The following is a 233-nucleotide window of genomic DNA, read 5'->3' as shown; positions in this document are numbered from 1 at the left end:
ATGTCTATTCTGTCTGTCTGTCTGTGTGTTGTGGCTAGCTCCCGTTGGATTTGCCTGAGGACCGTCGATACTGTGCATGCTGCGGATCGAAAATCTCCACACTTCAACTAGGAGGAGGAGGAGGTAGCGCAAATAGCAATTAATATAAAAGAAGAAGAAGAACATACACACGCCTCATGACTCGCTTGTCTTTCTTCTCTTTCTTTTCCCCTTCTCTTTTGTGTATCTCTTCT

General features: G+C 44.6%; 1 protein-coding gene across 1 annotated transcript in view; it reads left to right on the top strand.

Moving 5' to 3' along the window:
* The first annotated feature begins 38 nt into the window (after positions 1-38).
* CSUI_010824 (uncharacterized protein) overlaps positions 39-233 on the top strand; it is a 1,879-nt gene continuing 1,684 nt past the window's right edge. Inside the window, exon 1 of the mRNA XM_068070925.1 lies at positions 39-123. The gene's annotated coding sequence lies outside the window, so the exon portion shown is untranslated. The remainder of the gene's footprint in view (positions 124-233) is intronic.

This window comes from Cystoisospora suis (assembly GCF_002600585.1).
Source record: "Cystoisospora suis strain Wien I chromosome Unknown contig_8484, whole genome shotgun sequence".
In the NCBI taxonomy this organism is placed as follows: Eukaryota; Apicomplexa; class Conoidasida; order Eucoccidiorida; family Sarcocystidae; genus Cystoisospora; species Cystoisospora suis.
This window is presented reverse-complemented; position numbering and strand designations above follow the sequence as displayed.